Here is a 21,044-nt window from a genome sequence, read left to right as displayed (position 1 = left end):
AAGGAATTTTGAATCTTATCGTCTCCCCTCCCACCTATATCTTCCTCTGACCTTTTACCTGTTAACCTGTACTCCTCCCCTTCCAATTCTCCGCCCTCCCTCTCCATCGCTGAACATTTTTATTCAGCTGTCTGCCTGACTTTTGACATTCCTGAAGAAGGCCTAGGTCCGAAAGGTCAACAACCTATCATTTCTTAGGGATGCTGTGGGATCTGCTGAAGCACATTTCTGTACTGCTCCTATTTCTTCTCAGCCATTGCAACAAGTCAAGTCAGCTCAACTTTATTTATCGTTCATACCATGCCTGCACGGTAAAGATGAGATAGCGTTTCTCCGGGACCATGGAGCATATTTACGTAGATATAAGTTAGGAAGGCAGTTAACACATTAAAATATTAAGGTACTAAGTCTTATATACTGAAAGTCCATAGTACACTATTATAATGGACAGGCAGCATCTACCACCTGGTGACGCTGCTGCGCTCTTGTTCGAAGGACATACTACCTGCTAATCAAGGTCAAAGACTCACCACAAGCCATCAAGGTGACCCTTGCGATTGGCCCACCTAAATCACCAGGTGCTGCAGTCTAGGCAGCCCGTCCAGACTCATCCCTGACCTTTACCCAATTGGCCCAGATGAATCACTTCGGCTGACCGCTGCTGAGCCCCTGCACTTGGCTTTGAGCCATTGGCCATAGCCTTCCCCGAGTGATTGGCCCCCAGTACTGCCTGCAGAGCTATAAAGGGCCATGTGTCCTCTTGTTCTGCCTCTTTGGACTCCTCATGGCACATAAGTCGCACCTTTCACACTGGGTTTGGGTGAGTCCCAAGGTTAGGTAGCAAGAGCCGTGTCCATACCAGTCAAGGGGTGGATACATAGTATCACCTTGGTCCTAACTGTTAAATGTGTACGTTCATGTAATTTCCCCCAGTCTCTGTCAGTTCCTCTCTCGATATCTGAAGTGTATATTTGCCCCTTGCTTATTGTGTGTGCATGTGTGTAGAGGTTCGCCTAGCATATTGACCCTGTTGTCCTGTTTGCATCCCCGAAATAAACTTGTGCTTTGTTCCTCAACTTTGGTCTGGTTCTTAACCTGTGGAACCCACACGAACCCGAACAACAACTATCCACGTCTATACTGGGAGTTCAAGAGCCTGATGGCTTGGGTGGGGGGGGGGGGGAGCGGGGGGAAGCTGTTTCCCACTCTGGACATAAGGGCCCAAGTGCTAAGGTTCCTCCTGCCAAATGGCAGAAGGGAGAACAGTTTACATGCGGGATGTGTGGAGTCTTTCACAATTTTTATTGCTTTCCACCTGCATCGAAGTAGTAGATGTTCTCCATGCTAGGAAGAGGTCCCCAATGGTCTTTTCCACTGACTTCACTTTCCTCTGCTGGGTTTTGCAGTCTGAAGCGCTACAGCTTCCAAACCAAGCAGTGATAGAGTTGCACAGGATGCTCTTAATACATCCTCTGGTCTATAAGTATTCTACCATGAGCATGGAGCAGATAATTACTGCCTTATCTTGATCACAGTCCCAGGAGGGGGTGGGGGGGAAGCAAGATTAAGTTCCAATGTGGTGAGTGGTGCAGCTCAATATATCTATTCATTAACAGGCTATTACCAAGAAAAAAATGAGTTATTATTTACAAAGAGCCTGAGTGTGAAGATGCTTTGATAAAAATGCAATTAATGCAAACATATCATTTCAAAATATATTTATTAGGAATAAAATGAAGCAGACATTAAGGTAAAGGAACCACAAAGAATAAAAGATAGAACATTGTTTCCTCTTCATTTCAAGAAGGTAAACGATCAAGTGAGCAGGTGATTGTTAAACATGGGGAAAGGCAAGTTTTGCAACATGTTTCCCACTTGTAAATGAGACATTTTCAGCAAGAATTTCGATTCAGATATGTTGTTTCAAATCTTTCCAATTACTTTGGATGGGAATTGGTGTAGGGTTGTGTCAAGGAGTGGGGGGGTGGGGTGCAGCATAGTTAGTGGCGAGGCAACTGTGACGAGTTGGCAGTATCCTGTGGCATAATGGGGCCATTGACCTGATCTGCTGAAGACACAGAGGGAACTGCAGGCACTGGAGCTCCTAAACGCACTGCTGGAAGAACTTGGCAGGTCGAGCGGTGGAAGCAAACGAATGGTCAACGTTTCAGGCCAAGACTTTTCATCAAATCACCAAGACAAGAGATGAAGACATCCAAGTTCTGGTAACGTGAACTCCATCATCATTCAGCTGGGGATTTAAATTTGATTTATTTTAATGTACATCAGGCCACACAACATGCACTTCAGGCTACTCTTCATCGATTACAGCTCAGCTTTTAACACCTTCAAACACTGTGCTAATCAACAAGCTCCAAAACCTGGGCCTCTGCACCCCCCCCCCCTCCCCGCAACTGGATCCTCCTCACTGATGATCAACACAGATGCACCCCAAGGATGCATGCTTAGCCCACTGCTCTACTCACTCTACACTGTGGGGCCAAGCAAAATTCAAATGCCATCTACAAACATCAGCAGAATCACAGAGAGCAATGATGAAGTCTACGGGAGGAAGATAGATCAACTAGTTGAGCGATGTCGCACCAGCAACCTTACACTCAACATTAGCAAAGCCAAGGAGATGACTGAGAACTTCAGGAGGAAGTCAGGAGATCCCACTGAGGGGTCGGCAGCAGAAACGGTTAGGAAGTTCAAGTTCATCACTGAAGATCTGTCCTGGGGTCTCTATGTCTATGTAATAATGAAGAAGGCTCGCCAGCAGCTATACTTCACGAGGACCTTGAGGAAATTCGGTATGTCACTGAAGCCTCTTGCAAGTTCCAACAGTTGTATTGTGGAAAGCATTCTGACTGGTTACATCACAGTCTGGTATGGAGGTACCAAAGCACAGGACAGGAAAAAACTACAGTGTTGTGAACTTGGCCAGGTCCATCATAGGCCTTGGTTTTCACTCCATTGAGGACAAGTGGTGATGTCTTACAATAGCAGCCTCTATCCTCTTCACCACCTAGGCCATATTCTCTTCACCCTGCTACACTCAGGAAGGAGGTAGGAGCCTGAAGATGAACATCTCAGCGGCACAAGGTCAGCTCCTCTGCCATCAGATTTCTGAACAGACACTGAACCACGCTCACTAACTCATTTTCTCTTCTTTTTGCATTAATTTATTTATTTTTAAATGTAATTTATAGCAATGTTTGCACCGTGACGCTGCCTCAAAACAGCGAATTTTGGGACCTGTTCGTGACAATAAATTTTGATTCCGATTCTGAAAAAGCAAGTAATAATGGTCAATCTGCAGAGTTATCTTTAAACACCCTCTGGCTCATTAATGGCCCCTCGACTGGTGTATTTGGGGTGGGGGGGATGGGAAACAGGCTCATGGACCAGAAGGGCCTGTTGCCATGCAGTTCATCTTAATTTATATTCACCAAGCAGCGTGCTCAAAGACATATGTAATATTCGTTAAACACCAATTGGTCTGATTATTTTGAGTTTATTGATTAAGTATAATGAGGAAAAATCATTCTTGGGATATGGAGCTTTTCTTAGGGCATTGAAACTGTCTTCAGATATATGTATGATGAGGGGTCGGCATCTTTTCCCTGGAGTGGCAACATCAAATACCAGAGGACATCTGTTTAAGGTGAGAGGGGGAAAGTTTAGGGGAGATGTCAAAGGTATGTTTTTTACACAGAGATTGACGAGTGCCTGAATGCATTGGCAGGGGTGGTGGTGGAGGCTGGTACAATAGGGACATTTAAAAGCCTCTTTGATTGGCACATGGATGTAAGTAAAAAAGAGGGGCATGAGGGTTACTTGTTGTGGAGTAGGTTTCCATTGGGTGGCATAATGTCATAAGCTGAGGGGCCTGCATTTTGCTATAATGTTCTATATTCTTAAGACCTTAACACCATAAGATATAGGATCAGAAGTAGGCCATTTGGCCCATTTAGTCTGCTCTGCCTCTTGTACCCATGAGGACCTCATCAACTTTATCCACTTTGCTGCCAAACCTCTACCCTGACCTCAAATTCATTTGGTCCATCTCTGCTAACTCAATCCCAGTGGGTAAAACCTTCGCACCCCATGGCCACCCTGATACATGCATAAGATCATAAGACCATAAGATAAAAGAGCAGAAGTAGGCCATTCAACCCATCAAATCTGCCTCAACATTCCATCATGAGCTGATCCATTGTCCCAATCAGCCCCACTCCCCTGCCTTCTCCCCATAAATTTTTGATACCCTGACTATTCAGATACCTAATAAATGCACCAAATGACCAGGCCTCCATAGGCGCAAATTCCAGAAGTTCACCACTCTCTGGCTAAAGAAATCCTCCACATGTCTGTTTTAAAAGGGCGCCCTTCAATCCTGAAGTTGTGCCCTCTGTTCCTAGACTCACTTACCAAAGGAAGCAACTTTGCCACATCTACTCAGTCCAGGCCTTTCAACTTTCAAAATGCTTTTATCAAGTCTTCTGAACTTCAAAGAAGGCAGTCCAAGAGCCGTCAATCATTCCTCATCTGTTAATCCCTTCATTCCAGGAATCATTCTTGTGAATCTTCTCCAAACCCTCTCTGATGCCAGCACATCCTTTCTTAAATAAGGAGCCCAAAGCTGTACCCCATAGTCCAAGTGTGGCCTCACTAATTCCTTACAAAGCCTCAACATCACATCCCTGCTCTTATACCCTAGTTCTCTAGATTTGAATGCCAACATTGCATTCACCTTCTTTACCACTATCTCAACCTGGAGGCTTACTTTTAACCCACAGGAGGACTCCCAGATCCTTATGCACCTCCAAATGTTGAATGTTCTTGCCATCCAAGTGATAGACTGCACTTTTATTCCTTCTACGAAAGTGCATGATCGTCCGCATTCCAACATTGTATTTCATTTCCCACGTCTTTGTCCATTCTCCTGATCTGCTCAAGTCTCTCTGCAGCCTCCCTATTTCCTCCGCACCACCTGCCATTCTACTTATTTTTGTAATCATCTGCAGACTTAGCCACAAAGCCATTTATTCCACAATCCAAATCATTAATGAACAGCCCAAAAAGAGGTGGCCCCTACATCGACCCCCGTTTGAAAACCACAGGTAGACGGTAACTGACCAAAATATGATCTCTTTATACCCACTCTCTGTTTCCTGCCTATCAGCCAATGCTCTGCCCATGCTAGTATCTTTCCCATAATTCCATGGACACTTATCTTGTTCAGCAGCTTCATGTGGCGTCTTGTCAAAAGCATTCCAAAATTCCAAATATGTAACACCCACTGCGTCTCCTTTGTCTAGCCTGCTTGGATACTTGATATACAACCCTCTTCCATCCTTGTGGAGATTTCCTGGGAAATAAACGCTCGGAGGTCAACAGTGGAAGGAGGTTCTTCTGCTCGGAAGTACCACTGGGATCAGTGCCTTGACCTTTGTTTCTTGTGATGGATGTAAACACCTTGGATGTGATTGTGGGAGGTGTGAATGGTATGCTTACAGTTGATGTAGAAGTTGGTGATGTGGAGAGCGAAGAGGGTTGTCTAAGGCCGCACACTGGATGGAGAGCTGGGCAGTATATCAGTAGATGGAAGTTAATCCCAACAAAATTGAGTTGATGTATTTGGGAGGTCAAATGGGGATAGGAATTATATTAAATATTGGGATGTATAGGAATGTCGGTGAATGTCCTTGGGGTTCGTCCATCATTGCCTGAAAGTGGCCACACAGACAGTCATGGTGCTGAAGAAGGCATACGGAAGGCTGCAGAATTTAAATGTTGGGCTGGCATGTTGCAATTTCACAAAGCACTGGGTTGAGTACACTTGGAATATTGTACGTTCTGGTCACCACACAGTAAGAAGGAAGTGACTACAGAGAGTACAACGGCAATGCCCCCCAGGATGTGTGGTGAATTGTGAGATCAGACATGCTGGGCTTGTATTCCCTGGGGTGGAAGCTGAAGGGTGACCTGATGGAGATAATGAATGCATTTAAGAGCATTTCGACAGGCTATTGGCCTGATTGCAAGCCATGGGTTAGGGTCAGCACAGAGATGATGGGTTGAAGGGATTCTGTGTTCGATACGACTCGGTAACTTGCCCAGATTCTACCAGTGATCCACACATCAATGGCATTTCATAGCGGCCAATTTACATAACAACCTGCGCATCACTGGGATGTGGGAGGAAACCCATGGGGTTGGAGGGAGTACGTGCAAATTCCACACAGACAGCACCGTAGGTCTCCAACATCCAGGTCTCCAACACTGTGAGGCAGCGGCTGAACCCACTGTGCAACCTTGAACATCTGGGTGGCATTGTTGTTTTTGAACTGACCTTCTCAACCCTCTTCCAGTGAGGGCCCAGTGAATGTGATCCTGTCTTGCATTGATTGCTCAAGTCCCCTTTGCAGTGGCCCAGCCTGACTACACCGAGAAACGCCAGTCAAGGAGAGTTGTTGCTGCAATTTTCCCAGCAAGTTCTGACAGACGGACAATAAAAGCAAGCCGTCATCAACACTCCCGGCCCACAAATGAATGAAAATAAAGCCTGCTTCCTGCCACCTCCCACTAACATTCTGGCAAACCCAGCATCCCTTCAAGACACGTTCCTTCACACTGCCATCCCCACCACTATTGTTTAGCATCCCTCCCATCTGTAACCCTCCTGGTTGAGTGAAACAGAGACACATAGTGAGAACAGTGTGTCTTTAATGGATGAACCATTGTAAAGATGACGCGGGAGCAGCAAATCATAGATCCCACCACCCGACACATCTTCCCCTCCCCTCCCCTCTGCTTTCTGCAGGGACCGCTTGCTCCAGGACTCCCTTGTTCACTCATCCTTTCCCTCAGTACCTACCCCTGTGACTGCATGAAATCCTGCACTTGCACCTACACCTCCCCCAACCAGAATTCATTTAATGTGTCAGGCATTTCCGATATGGCCGCTTCTACATCGAAGAGACTGAACACAGACTCCGAAATTGTTTCATTGAGCACCACTCTGTCTGTTGCAAAAGCAAGGACCTCCCAGTGCCCAACCATTTTGATTTCACATACCATTCCCTCACTAACATGTCCGTCCATGGCCTCATTCACTGCCAAACCGAGGCCATAAACTGGATCAACAACACCTTGGCACTCTCAAACCAGACAGCACAAGCATTGGCTTCTCCAGTTTCTGTTAAACCCCCTCCCCTGAGTCACTCTCTTTCCCTATCGCTTGGTATCCTTTCCTCCAACTCCCTACCCCCTTCTCATCCTTCTCCTTTCAGAGACTTCTCTGGCTTCTCTTTTCCCTTCTATCCTCCCAGTTGTATCTACCTTAGACCTCTTACCTGTTGGTCTGTGTGGTGATACAACTACTGCACTGGCCTCTCTCCTACCAGCCTCTAACAGCTGGGGACAACCACTGTACGTGCAGGTAGGCAACCTGGCCCCACCTTATGGCTGTCAATCATTGGACCATATAAAGACTCGGGCCGGCCCCTTCAGGGACAGCCAGCAGAGTACTGAGACCTGGTGTGTACAAATTTAAGCTAATTAAAGCCTGTTGTGCAGTCTGTGGACTTTGCGTCACAATTATTCGAACAGCAGCGCTCCCAGCCTGTCCTCCTCTGCCCGCCCTTCCTCCCTCTTCTCATCTCCTCCTCCCCCCTCCCCCAATACTTTATTCAGGTGCCTGCCAGCTTTTGGTTGTTCTTGACGAAGGGCCCAGGTTTGAAACATTGCTTCCCCTTTGCTTCGTAGAGATGCTGCAGTTTCTCCAGCACTTTTGGGCATTGCATTCGACCGCAGATGTCTCAGAGAGTTAGGGAGAGTCATGGAGTCCTGGTATTGCACAGCACTGACACAGACCCTTCAGCCCCACGTCCTCGTTGCCCAAGATGCCAATCTAATGTGTGGGCAGTGGAAGTGGGGGGGGGGGGGGTTCATAAAATAGAGCTACCCAGTGTAGAAATAGACCCTTCGGCCCAACTTGCCCACAACGACGAAATGTCCCACCCACACTCATCCCATCTGCCTGCTTTTGGCCTACATCCCACAAAACCCACCCTCTATTGATGCATCTTTTAAAATATTTCTTATTATTTTGGAACAATAGCACCTGCCTTAACAACCATCTCCATCAGCCCATTCCATGCACCCACATGTAAAAATCTCAGGGTCCTCCATTTTCTCAGCCTCCTGCTGGGGGAAAAAGACTCTGCATTCACCCGGTCTATTCCCCTCGTGATTTGGCCACCTCAGAAATGTTGCCACTGTACAGGGTACTGGTGAGGCCCCACTAGGTGTGTGCATTTCCAGTCTCTTTACTTGAGAAAGGAAGGACTGGATTCAGAGGTGGTGCAGAGGAGGGTCACCAGGCTGATTCTGGAAATAAACAGGACATCGAATGAGAAGATAATTTGAGAGCTTGAGCAGCTTGTTGGAACCATGCTCACTGGAATTTAGAAGGTCTCATAGAATTATGGAGAAGAAGCCTGAAGGATGTTTCCTCCGGTAGATGAGTCCAGAACTCGAGGCCATGGCCAGATTCAGAGGTGATGGGGGGTATGCTTCCCCAGAGGGTCATGAATCGGTGGAATTTTCTGCCCAATGAGACAGCCTCATTCATGTATTTAAGGCACCGATAGACCTTTGGAGAACAGAATAATTAAGAGTTTTGGGGAACAGGTGGGTTATTGGAGCTGAGTCCATGAGCAGATCAATCATGGTCCTGTAGAACAGTAGAGCAGGCTCGACTGGCCAGATGGTCCACTCCTGCTCTTGTTTCTCACATGGTCTTTTGGCCAAATTGTTTTTTTTTTGTGCTGCATCAAATCTATGATTCAACTATTCATCCAATTTCTTTTTGTTAATCAATTAGATTTTACATCTCACTAAGATTTGATTAATATCACATAGAGTTCTTTTCTCAAATCACCCAAAGTATCTATTTCCTGCTGCCCTTAATTTATGGTAGAGGCAAAGAGCAAAGAAGCAATGGCTGTATTTTGGAACAATACACAGACCTTCAGAGTTAATGAGCATTTGCTGCATTCATGGCCAGCTGATACTACAATAGAAAAAACAGGAGGTTGGGCATATCACAGGCTTCATCCCAGGAACCTTCACACCCAGAGACTGCCTGGCCGAGGAAAAGCAGGTTAAAGGAAGAGAAACATTCTACACACACGTTCACACATGCGCACACACCCTCACATGCACACAGACATACAAACATACACACATATACACAAGTACACACACACATATGTTCATATATGTACATACACACACAAGTACACACATACAAAAATACACACTCATTCCCCACATATATATGTACACACACACATCACTCTTGAAATGTGGGAACTTATTTTTGTAAAATTGCCTTTATTGTCTCATAACATCAGCAGAAATAAATCTGATTCACCATCTCTACTTGGTAGAGGGTGGCCATTCAGCTTGTCAACTCCATAAAGAATGGCTAATGGTAATATTGTGCTCGGTAGCACCACAATCTGGACATAACTTGCCATTGCAGGGAAGGGACACGATGGAACAATGCATGATCAAAGGTGGTGGTGTTAAGTAACTCTCTCTCTCTTTGGCTTGGCTTCGCGGACGAAGATTTATGGAGGGGGTAAAAGTCCACGTCAGCTGCAGGCTCGTTTGTGGCTGACAAGTCCGATGCGGGACAGGCAGACATGGTTGCAGCGGCTGCAGGGGAAAAATGGTTGGTTGGGGTTGGGTGTTGGGTTTTTCCTCCTTTGCCTTTTGTCAGTGAGGTGGGCTCTGCGGTCTTCTTCAAGTAACTAGGGCACAAGTTATTGGCTGTCAGGAGCTCCACAGGGAGAGGGAATTAGAGGGATACAAAATGGGAGGAGAAATAATCCAAAATGTTGCCAGTTCTGGAGAGTTTGATTGATAGGGAGATGTTGGAGAGGCTGGAGGCTGAGGTTTATAAAATCATGAAAGACTGGAATGCTCACATTTTTTTCCCACAGGGTAGAAGATTCTAGAACTAAAGATCGTAGGGCTAAGATGAGAGGGGATAGATTTAAGAGGGACCCAAGGGGCAACATTTCACTTAGAGGGTAGTCCCTATCTGGAACAAGCTGCCAGAGGAACCTTGAAGAAGTGGGTCCAATTAAAACATCCAGAAGACATTTGAATAGGCAGATGCATAGGAAGGTTCAGAGGTTTATGGCAAATGGGACTAGCCCAGAATGCCAACTTGGTTAGCAGGATCATTGGGCCAACGGGCCTGTTTCGTGCAGGATAATTCTATAACATCAGGCTTCAGTGTCTTGAACTCCCATTCCAATGAGGCCCAACGTAAACTGGTGCAGAAGCAATGTTACAGGACTTATAGAACATAGAAGAGTACAGTTCCGAAACAGTCCCTTCAGCCCACAATGTCTGTGCTGAACACAATGCCTAAATTAAACTAAAACTCATGATCCGTATACCTCCATTCCCTTCATATTCACACATCTATCAAGAAACCTCTGCTGCTACCACAACTCCTGGCAGTCCATTTCAAACACTCACCACACACTGTTAAAAATATTGCCCTGCACATCTCCCTTAAACATCCCCACCCCCTTACATTCAATGCAGGTTCCTTCAGCGTATGACATTTTTACCCTGTGGTTTTGACTGTCCACCCAATCAGTAATGGCTTTATAAACTATTAGAACTGACCTGTCCAAATGTTCCTGTTCTCCTGCTCCCCCAACAAACCACCCCCCCCCCCCACCCACTACTTTCTGGGTTTTCGGCCATTGTGTTCCACATGTATTGATCTGCTGGCAAAGGAAATGATTGCCATCCCCAGCCTCTCCCACCCAGCACCACTGTGCATTCCATCGCATCAGATCTCTATTTAATTTCAAGCCTTCCTCTCTCCCCTCCAATTGATCCTTTCCCTGTTTGGGTGAAGGCATGTCGATCTGAAATGTTAACCTGTGTTTGTCCCTCTGTGGATGCTGACTGATCAGCTGAGCTCTTCCTCCACATTCAGTTTTATATCAGTCCCTGAAGCTTCAAACCTCCAGACAGTAAACAGCCAATTAAGTTCCTGAAGGAAAGACAGTGATGTTTATTGTTGACTATACTGACACGCAGTGAAACACTTTATTTTGTGTGCTATCCAAGGAAGTCAACCCATACACAATAAAGCAGGTAGTGTAAGAATAAACACTTACAATACAACAAGAGTACAGTGTTAAAGAGAAAAGTACAAGGACATCACGTGTTACCAATGAGGGGCCCACTTAAGAGCCCAGTAACAACAGGAAAGAAACTTGAATATGGAGACGCATCTTCTGCCAACAGGAGGAGGGGGACGGGAGCTTTAAAATGTTGGTAGCTTTCCTGATGCAGTGGGATGGTGAAGATGGAGTCGGTGGAGGGGGAGGGGGTGCGCGTGTAAATTGACAACTCTGTGGTTTCTTTTTGCCTTGGGCGGACCAGTTCTTGTGTCAAGCTGTGATGTATCCAGACAGGATGCTTTCAATAGTGCATCTGTGAAAATTAGGGTGTAAGAAATTAGGCTTTAAGAATGTGTGCCACAGTTAGCGTAGTGGTTAGTGCAACGTACTGTAGCACCAGCGCCAAACTTTAAGGGGCTTGTATGTTCTCCCCAAGACGTGAGTGGGATTTCTCCTTGTGCTCCGGTTTCCTCCCACCCTCCAAAAACCGTACAGGGTTGATAGATTTACTTCCTCTGGATGCTGCATGACTTCGAGAGTTTCTCCAGCACGGTTGCATATTGCACTCGACCCCAGACCTTCTTGCTTAACTGTGAGGGGCTGCTTCTATTTCGTATGTTCAGTAGGCGTTGTCAACTGGAGCAGAGATGGCTCCCCAGAGAGTCACTCCTTCCACAGTAATTTCACACAATGAGCTCCGTGCTTTAAGAGAATTTTGTGGAGTCTTTCAGGGTGTGTGGACCATTCTGCTGATTTAACTGTGACACAGAGCTGGCTGTGAGGTGAGCAATTCATCAACAGTGCACAAAGCACTCAATTCCACAAATAAAATAAAAGTCAATTCTGGGCCTTCATACATATGTTATCTCACGCCAATGTGATTTAGATTGGTGATTATCCTGTAAAGGCAGATTGATTGGTGTGTAGAATAACTCAATACTGATGGATTGAAGGCATTGCTGGGTCTCTCTGTCTCACTGTGTGGGTGTCCTAAGCTGCTCCACTGCAGACATTTACTCCCTTGTGAAAGAAACCAAATCTGTTCTTTGACCAGAGTTTTTTTTTAAAAGCATTAAAAATCTGAGAGAGATGCTTGAGGTCTAAAGAGTGGGTTTAGCAAAAAAATGTCCCAGTGCAGAGAGAACAGTAGGACCCTTGACAGGCAATATCTTATTTGAAAACAACTTCCACTTTGTAAGGAAGGGGCTTGGAAGAGGGAACATTTGAAGAACATGGGAAAGAAGAGGTAACTGGAATTGGAATCAGGTTTGAAAAGAAATCTAATCAGAGAGAGGCCAAGAGGAGAGTCTTGCAGGCCCTTTGGCCCATCTTGTCCATGCTGACCATGTTGTCTACTCAAGCTAGTCTCATCCACCTGTGGTTTTTTTTTTGCTTATCCCTGTTGAACTTTTCCTCTCTGTTTAATAAATGTTATAATTGTCCCCGGCTCTACCACTTCCTCTGGCAGCTCACTCCAAACAACCACCACCCTCTGTGTGGAGAAGGTGCCCCTCCCTTCCCTTCTAAGTGTGACCACTCTTACGCTATCGGAAATGCAGTGAACTGTTTGCGGGGTCCCACAAACGATAAGGTGACAATGACGAAATAATAGCTACATTAGTTCAAGTTCAGGTTCAGGTTTATCAAATTCCTGGCTGTCAACGTCTGCAAAGATCTGTCCTGGAGCCTCCACATTGATGCAATCACAAAGGAGGCTTGCCAGCGGTTATACTATGTGAGGTGCCAAAGGAGATTCAGTACGTCACCAAACATTCCTGTAAACTTCTACAGGTGTACCGTGGAGAGCATTCCAGCTGGTTGCATCACTATCTGGTATGGAGGCGCCAGCTCTCAGGGCAAGAATAAACTCCAGAGGGTTGTTAACATGACCTACAACATCACAGGCACCAGACTTAACTCCATCGAGGACACCTACATGAGGCGGTGTCTTAAAAAAGGAGCCTCTATCCCCAAAGACGCCCACCACCCAGACCACGTCCTCTTCATTCTGCTACCATTGGGAAAAAAAAGGTACAGGAGCCAATAACATAAGGACAGCTTCTTACTGCTGCCATCAGATCCCTGAATAATCAATGAACCAAAGACACAGCCTTACTTCTTGTGCACTTTTTAATTTTTTTTTATAGTAATGTTGTAAGACGGTTATAATATGAATGTTTACACCCTGATGCTGCCACAAAACAGTGAATTTCATGACTCGTTTGTGACAATAAATTTTGATTCTGTCTGTACATATACAACCAGGTGAAACAGTTTCTCTGGACTACACGGTTTACACATGCAGTACGCACACAATACACAGCACACAATAATCACGTATATACAGATATAATTTGAAATAAGTATTTGTATTTATTCACTTGCTTCGAATTACCACCACCCTTTATTTGCAGGACAGTTTCCAGATCCCACGACAGGAAAGTGACCATTTTTAAATTATTCCCTTTCCCAAAGGGAGCCCACACTTGAGAAATTCAGAATCAGAATTTATTGTCTCGAACATGTCACGAGATTCGTTGCTTTGCCGCAGTGTTGCAGTGAAAATGTTGCTGTAAATTTACATTTAAAAGATAAATACATTACTGCAAAAATAGGTCGCGTCTGTGGTTCTTTGTCCATTCAGAGATCTGATGGCAGAGGGGAAGAAGCTGCCCTTGAGCCGCTGAGTGTTGGACTTCAGGTTCTGTACCTCCTTCCCAATGGTAGCAGTGGATGGTGAGGGCCCTTGAGGATAGAGGACGCCGCCTCTTGTAACTATCCTCAATGGAGTGAAGACTGAAGCCGGCCGAGTACACAACTCTCTGTAGTTTTTGCTTGTCCTGAGCATTGGCACCTCTGCAAGAGTGTTTGGTGACATACCAAAAATTCACAACACTCTGCTCATCATATGCTGTCTGTTTTAAAGAAGTGGATGTCCCAGATATTCCTGGGCAGTGCAAGCAGTCCAGCACATAGCGATGAATGAATAAAACATTTTATTCATTTTAATTTCTTTTGTGAACTTTCTGATTAAATGATCTCAATATTGTTATTCAAACCTCGCGGACCCCTGTAATCATTGGAAACTGGCCCTCCCCTCTCCCTGAGGAGCACACACACCACAAGGAAAGACTATTCTCTTTCAATTACCTATAAATTACACCAAGGTCTCTGGCAGAGGAAACCCCTGACTGTGAAGCATCCACGTTCCAATGAACCTCTGTGTGAAAGCTTTGCCTTTTACCCTTCCAGTGACTAACTTTCACTGCCTCCTCGTGCCCAACTCAATCTTTCACGACCTCCACCCCCTGAAGTTTAGAAAGGCCCTCTTACATTTGTCTAATTGCAATTGCTTTCTGTGTGGCAGAGTGCAGTCTGGCAATTTCCTTTAATGGAATTAATATTCCAAAGGATATCATTTGTGATGACAGAGCTTGACATTGGAATATCCTTAATGCGCGAGCAACAATCCTGTCTTCGACAATCAAATTTTCACTCGTTTCGTTAATGCAATTCATAGCACTGAAATTGCAAAGATCATCTGTCCAGAACTGTCCAAAAGAATGCGTAATGCCAAGCGAAGGTGCTGAGTGCGCTGAAGCAGTGGAGAGGTCGTCAGCACCAAACCCGGACTTGGATCAAAACCTGCAGAGGCTGCAATCTTGAGCAACTGAGGTGAAGCGGGAGGGTCTCAGGAGGTCAGGGCAGCGTCCGTGGGGAAAGGTGGCCCATCAGAATTTTGAGCTGGGGCTCATTTGGCAAGGTTTGAATTGAATTGAGCTGGTTTTCATAAAGAGTGCAGGGTGAAAAGCTTGGTTCTGCTTCCTATCCATTCACCCTCACTGCAACGCCATTCGAATTGCACAAAATAAAGTTCCCAGAAAAGGGGAACAAGATTAAACACTTAACACTAAGCAGGGACAGCTCCAACTCCACAAAAGGACTGTCAGCAGACCAGGATACAGTGAACGCTCATTATCTGTTATGCTTATTGCTTCATTTTAATTCAAATATGTATACAATTATAGTTGTCTTTTTGTGTGACAAAAGCAAGAATCTCCGTGCATGTGCACATTGTACATCTATAACAATAAACACTTATTGTTGCTAAAATTATCAATAACCCGGTGTCTCAACTTGAATGATGAGGGTTTATCATGTATATACATACAATGTCCAGATACACTGAAATTCTTACTTGCTGCAGCTTTGCAGTTTCATAAAGCAGTTACTCTCACAAATTTAGTATAATTACCACATAAAATACCATGAAGAGAAAAAGATAACAAATATCAAAGAGAAAGAAAGAAAAATTAACAAATAGCAAATACTCACGTTTGGCTGGCAGTGTAAAAAACTGTGTTGTGACAGTCGACCAGTGGTAGTTTGGAAAGGGTCAAGAGACTGATAGCCATTGGAAAGAAACTGTTCTTGAATCTAGAGGTATTGGACGTCAGACTTCTGTACCTTCTGTCCGAAGTTGGCAGTGAGAAGAGGTTGTGAGCAGGGTGATGTGGGGTGGGGGGGGGGGGGGTCCCTGATAACGTTGGCTGACTTCATGAGGTATACATAAATGTGCTGGAGAAACTCACAGCATCTATAGGATATATTTTACTCCCTATGGATGCCGCGTGACCTGTGGAGTTTCCCCAGTATTTTTGTGTACTGAACTCCCCTCCACGAGCTACAGATTTTCTTGCTTAATTTCTCCCCTCCACTTCCTCTTCCCCTTCAGTCTCTCTTCACCTTCCTATCTTCCCTCCTTCCTCAAGCCTAATCCATCAATAACATTGCTCCGTCTGGGTAACACGGAGTTGGAAGGGAACATTGGGAGCACAGTTCATGGTGGGTGTCACAGTTAGCAACAGGTGTCATGGTTAATGGTGGGTGCTGTGGTTAATGGTAGGTGCCACGGTTAATGGTGGTTGCCACAGTTACCGGTGGGTGTCACCATTCGTGGTGGGTATCTCAGTTAGTGGTGGGGGTCATGGATAGTGATGGGTATCACGGTTAATGGTGGCTGTCACTGTGAGTGGTGGGTGACACGGAGAGCCATGGGTTTCATGGTTAGTATTGGGGGTCAAGGATAGTGGTGGGTTTTACAATTACAAGTGGGTGTCAAGGATAATGGTGGGTATCACGGTAAGTGGTGGGTTTCATGGTGGGTGGTGAGTGTCAAGGGTAATGGTGGGTATCACTGTTAAGTTGTGCATGTCATGGTCGGAGTAATTGCAGGAGTCACAGTGGGTGTAATGGTGGGTGTCACAGAGGGTGCTCTGGTGGGTGTCACCCCAGCATCCCAGGTTCAAATCTGGCATGTCTGTAAGGAGTTTTCACAGTTTCCCTGTGACTGGGAGAAGGACTGGACCTAGCTGAGAGGGGAATGGAACAGGAGCTAATCAATGATTTTACAAGGAATTAGAACATGAGTGGATGATGACATTTTGGGATTCTCTCTCCTGGAGGGATGTGGAGACTCACTCACTGTGTTTATTCAACGCAGGAGATCAATAGATTAAATTTAACTTTTAATTTTAGTTCAGACGTTCAGCAAGACATCAGGTCCTTTTGGCCCACAAGCCCACGTGGCTAATTATCCTACCAACCCAGTACACCTTAGGAAAATGGGAGGAAACTGGAGCACCCGGAGGAAACCCACACAGACTCGAGGAGAACGTGCAAACTCCTGACAGGTGGTGGGGGATTCGAACCCCTGTCACTTGTGAGTAATAGCACTGTGCTAACCACTACACCCTGAATTTCTAGAAATGAGAGGAGACGGGGATAGCACAGTAAATGACACTGAGGTTAAAGGTCAGCCAAGACCCCAAGGGACAGAGTGGCTCATGCCTGATGTTCTTTTTTTTTTAATTTTTTATTTTTCACACTGTAAACCATACTGACCAAAATACATACAGACATTTTTCTCTTGAATATATACAGTGTCATTTTCTCCCCTTTTCCCCCCTCCCTTCCCTCCCTCCCTCACCCCCTTCCCATTTATTCAAAGTTCAATCTATAAGATACATTAAACCCGTTAAACAATGTCGTCACTTAATAAAAATAAACAAGAAATTTTTGTCTTTTACTTTTCTACATTGAGTCAGTTCCTTTCGTTGTCTTCTCCTTCTGTCATTGTAGGTGGTGGAGGTCCATGGTAGGATTTCTCTATTGTATTTCATGTACGGTTCCCATATTTGTTCGAATATTGTGATGTTATTTCTTAAATTATATGTTATTTTTTCTAATGAAATACATTTATTTATTTCTATATACCATTGTTGTATTCTCAAGTTATCTTCTAATTTCCAGGTTGACATAATACATTTTTTTGCTACAGCTAAGGCTATCCTAACAAATCTTTTTTGTTCTCCATCCAAATCGAGTCCAAATTCTTTATTTCTTATATTACTTAGAAGGAAGATCTCTGGGTGTTTTGGTTTATTGCTTTTTGTGATTTTATTTAATATCTGGTTTAGATCTTCCCAATTTTTTTTCACTTTCTCACATGTCCAAATTGCATGATGTTCTTGAAGCCTCTCTGCATCCCTCAAACCCAACCGAAGCAGAGAAAGGGTTGAAACTTAGGGAAGATCATTCAGGCCTGATGACACACATCCACCACCTCATGAGGAGAGTGTAACCACATAGTTCCCTGTGCTTGGGGAAGTGGAGACCATTCTACACAGCCACTGTGACAGATTCACCACCCAGTCAAATAGACAGAAGGCTGCATTAGCAGAGACAGTTAAATGGCATTTCCAGTTTGCCCTTCTCGAGTTACCCAACCCCTGCTAATGTCTGGGTAGTGATGCAGAGGAAGAGGATAATTTTCCCTCTGCCATCCGATGTGAATTGTGAGACCACATTTCTATCCAATTACCAAATGCCTTCCTTCCTGCATTAACAAGATGTCTGGACAGATGGCTTCACTTAAAACTGCAGGGCCTATGACAACCGGTTCAGTCCTACACCAGGTCTGAGTGCAAACATTTAATCGAATGCAGCAGCCTCTCAGCCAATCCAAACCATACCTCCGTACTCCTTGCAATGCATACACACACTGGAGAAAAGCAGCCTCCATGGGTACGAAAGGGTAACCACTTTGGGCCTGGGGCCTTTGTCAGGTATAAGTAAAAGGCAAAAGTAAATCACAAAAATCTGTAGACACCAAGATTGAAGTTAAACCACAAAATGCTGGAGAAACTCAGCTGGTCAGACAGTGTCATATGTGGCAAAGGTAAAAAATACATCACCGACCTTTCGGGCTTGAGCCCTTCATCAAGGTACGAAAGAGTGTTTGCAGGCTCCTGAACAAAAGGATTGGGGGGGTGGAAAAAAAGGGGATGGCAAAGCCAGGAGATGATAGGTGGAAAGGGGAAGGATCTTCCCTACGTTCCTCAACCCTTCCTCTGGTTTGGTTGGGTTGGATGATGCAGAGAGGCCTCAAGGCATCTGCTTTCTCCTAATCAGCTCACCTTTTCTTTCCCCTCCCCCTTTCCAGTTTTTCCTGTTCTCCCCTCCCTTCCCCCTCCACCCTACTCTGGGCCAAAATCTCTGTGCATTCACCTGATCTATTCTTCTCCTAATTTTGTACACCTTTATGAGATCACTCCTCATCATCCTGTGCTCCAAGTTATGAAGCTATAGATACAGATGAGAAAGAAAAGATTCTGCATAGGAATCATTCAAACACGTGGATAAAAGTGGGGCAGGGAGTTGCGGTGGAGACAGATGAATTGAGAGAAAGGAATGGAATGCTCACAGGGGTCAGGCTCTGAAGAGGTGTGGTAAAAACACAGCGAAATGCTGGAGGAACTTAACCGGTCTTTCATCGTCCAAAGAAGAAAGATATATTGCCAACATTTTGGGCCTGAGCCCTTCTTCCTGCAGACACTGTGATTGTAGCAAACACACACTGGAGTGCTGGACGAACGCTGGCAATATTATCTTTGCTTTTTATGGACGCTGAAAGATGGCCTGAGCTCCTCCAGCATTTCCGTGTGTTACTACAATCACAGCATCTACAGATTTTTGTGTTTCACTCTGTGAAAAAGCGTGGTTAGGGTGTCTGTGAGAGTTGGTGGGTTTTTAGAAGATGTTCATCAAAAGTTTGTCTCCCAAGATAGAGATAGAGAGATCAAGAAAGGAGATAAAATCGTGGAAAAAAATGAACCATCCAAGGAGGATAAAGATTTGTTGTCTTTTATTGAAAGAGGTTCTGGGGAGTGTTTTAGATCAGAGGGATCCAGGAGTACAGGTTCATAGTCACAGGTAGAGAGAGTGGTCAAGGCTTTTGGCACATTGGCCTTCATCAGTATTGCAATAATGAACAATCAATTGCACAAAGCCTAAAGCTGTGAAAACTGAAGGCTTTAATTGACAAGAAAAGGACAGCATCCCTGAGTTGGTCACTCACACTGACCCGGACTTGAATTGAGGGCATGCTTGTGGCATGAGAGCCTTTATGGGGAAGAAAGGGGAGGAGTCATGAGCTGGTCAGTGAGATCAGGGTCAACCAGGAAAGATCACGTAGTTTACATATAACGAATATGTACAATAGTGGTTTCACCACATGCGTATTGAGGTTGAAAGGCCATGCAGCAATTGTACAAGATGTTGGTGAGACCCCATTTGAAACATTGTGTTCCCTATTAGTCAGATTTTTTTTCAGATTTCAGATTTATTGCTCGAGTACATACATGACATCACATGCAACCCTGAGATTCTTTTATCTGTGGGCCAGGCAGAATTACCATTAATTGGTAGTGCAAAAAAAAACTGTACACAATGTATACATTTAAACAAATAAAAAATTGTAAACAGATAATGAATATAAACAAACTGCCTGTGCAATACAGAGAGAACAAAAGAAAGTCAATAAAGTGCACAAGTAAGAGTCCTTAAATGAGTCTCTGATTGAGTTTGTTGTTGAAGAACCTGATGGTGGAGGGTAGCAACTGTTCCTGGTGGTGCGAGTCTTGTGGTACCTGGACCTCTTTCCTCATCACAGGCTACAAAAAAAAAGGTTGTCCAGCTGGAGAGGCTACTGCAGAGATTTATGGGATGTTACCAAAACTTGGGGGTCTGAGCTATAGGGGGAGGTTGAGCAGATTGGGGCTTTATTCTTTGGAGTGCAGGAGGATCTCACCGAGATCCACTCAGTCATGAGAGGAATAGATCACAGTTTTTGCTCAGAGTTGGGGAACTGGCAACCAGAGTTCATGGGTTTATGGTCAGGGGGGTTGGAGGAAGGATTGCAAATGAACCTGAGAGGTAACTTTTTTTTACACAGAGGACGGTGGGTGTATGGAACGGGCTGCCAGAGGACGAGGTTGAGGTAGGCGCTGTTGAAATGTTTAAGAAAATATCAGGCAGATACATGGATAGGATGGCTTGAGAGGAATTTGGGCCATACACAGACCGGTGGGACAAGTGTGGGTGGGTTAAGTGTGAGTGGGCTATTTTGGTTGGTGTGGGCAGGATGGGCCAAAGGCTCAGTTTCCATACTGGCTCTACCTGCTTTATTTTTCAACTGAAGTGAAAGTGTGAGGAAACAGTTTCTCTCTCCCCACAGTGAAACCAGATTTAAATTCAGCAAAGTCGTCTCACAAAAAAATGCATGAACTTAAATCCCACTGGTAGGTTGCAGTCTCTCCGATTCCCTCCCCTCCTCTGCCTGTCAGACCACCGAATAAATCAGGACTGACAAATCAAACTGACAGCTCATAACCTGGGAGTGAACATGTTGTTTTAATCATGATGTGGTCAAGGCAAGGATAGGACAAGTGTTTAATTCAGTGGTTGACAGTCATA

The 21,044-nt window shown here is 45.0% G+C and overlaps 1 long non-coding RNA gene across 2 annotated transcripts; it reads right to left on the bottom strand.

Moving 5' to 3' along the window:
* Positions 1–1,703: 1,703 nt before the first annotated feature.
* LOC138744018 (uncharacterized) lies at positions 1,704–16,438 on the bottom strand. Of its 2 annotated transcripts, XR_011345195.1 has the most exons (3): positions 15,564–16,438; positions 6,359–6,503; positions 1,704–2,251 (listed from the first exon to the last, which is right to left on the bottom strand). It is a non-coding gene; the product is annotated as an uncharacterized lncRNA (long non-coding RNA). The 2 variants fall into 2 exon arrangements; XR_011345196.1 differs by lacking the exon at positions 6,359–6,503.
* Positions 16,439–21,044: the final 4,606 nt, after the last annotated feature.

The sequence above is a fragment of the Narcine bancroftii genome, chromosome 10 (genome assembly GCF_036971445.1).
Source record: "Narcine bancroftii isolate sNarBan1 chromosome 10, sNarBan1.hap1, whole genome shotgun sequence".
NCBI classification, from domain to species: domain Eukaryota; kingdom Metazoa; phylum Chordata; class Chondrichthyes; order Torpediniformes; family Narcinidae; genus Narcine; species Narcine bancroftii.
The sequence above is the reverse complement of the archived record's forward strand: the minus strand, read 5'-3'. Positions and strand labels throughout refer to the sequence as shown.